Source organism: Medicago sativa, chromosome 1 (genome assembly GCF_051527215.1).
Source record: "Medicago sativa cultivar Bolivia chromosome 1, Bolivia_mono, whole genome shotgun sequence".
NCBI lineage: Eukaryota > Viridiplantae > Streptophyta > Magnoliopsida > Fabales > Fabaceae > Medicago > Medicago sativa.
In genome coordinates this window covers 70,319,176-70,320,583 of record NC_140749.1, presented here as the reverse complement: position 1 = coordinate 70,320,583, position 1,408 = coordinate 70,319,176, and positions in this window count along the sequence as shown.

Genomic DNA, 1,408 nt, shown 5'->3' with positions numbered 1-1,408 from the left:
TCTCATTTACTGCACTTTAATTTTTATCATTAAAGTTCAATCATTTTTTTTTTGAATAAAGTTAAATCATTTTCTATCTGCAAAATAGAAAATATTGCCGCAACTTTAATTCAACACAGTCCCAACAATTTCTAGGAAGAAAATCACTAAATCACACGGTAATCAAACAAATATTTTCACTAATTTCTATGAGGATGGTTTTTTTCACAGATTCTACATAGCTTTTTCTGGGTTGAAATTGAGAAATTCAACTAGCTTCATCTTACATAAACCAATAAATTCATCCACAAACCAAATATCCATCTGAAACCCAGAATGAATCTCCAAATCCAGAAAAGAAATCTGCCACAAACTCAATACTCATCTTCATCCCACAAATCCCCATATCCGGATTCAAAGCAAACTATATAGTCATCATCAAATCAAGAAATCCCTAAAGCATGAAATTCTCAATTGCTACATGTCTCCAGTTTATTTAAACTTTAAAGTTGGAAATGTCTATTAGAAGGGAAGAAGAAGAGCAATAAGCGATGAATTGAAACTTGTTTAATGAAAAATTAAAACTTATGATGTGTGTGGACATGGTGTTTTTGCTGTGCGGTACCTCCAGATCTACCCGGACTTCAAAACACGGTTTGATTTCCAAGTCTCCAGCAAGAAATGAAATGGTCACGTAAAACAGCATACACTGTTTCAATTGGGGGATTCTGCGGATCTAAGTTTCAAAGAAGGAAAACAATGATTTGATTAATTTGAATTCCTTAATTGCCCCTGTAATATAAATAGCAACAATATTTAAGTGAAATTATTGTCATAATTATTTAATTGCTTTTTAGTGAAATTATTGTAAAAAAAAAATTTTATTTGCTCTCTTACCGTAAGAGACCTATTAAGGTCAAACACGGTAAACGGCGCCAATGATTACGTGTATGTATGGTTCTACTTTTAAAGTGACCATAATTAATTTTGGAGGTGTAAAATTGATTCTAACATGTTTGGCTGTTTTAGAGTAAAATTGATTCTATCTCCAAAATTTATTCTACTTGAAAATATAATTTATAGTTTTTTATTATAGAATTGATTTCCACACACATACTTATAGTTAAACTCACTTCTAAATGAATTTATCTAAATACAAATCAAATCACTTTTAGTCATAATTACTTTTAACGAAAATCATATCAATTGCACAAAATCAATTATATCAAAATCAATTTTCCCGATGCACAACCATACAAGCTACATTTTACCGATATAATGTGCTTAAAAAAGAGAGTTCATTACTCTCTAATTTGTGAACTAGACCACAAATATTTTAATGAATAAATTATGAGTTGCAACCCATTTTTTTTGTTGTACTTGTAGCACGTATAGTTGCTAACACGTTTTGCTTGAAGAATGACATAAT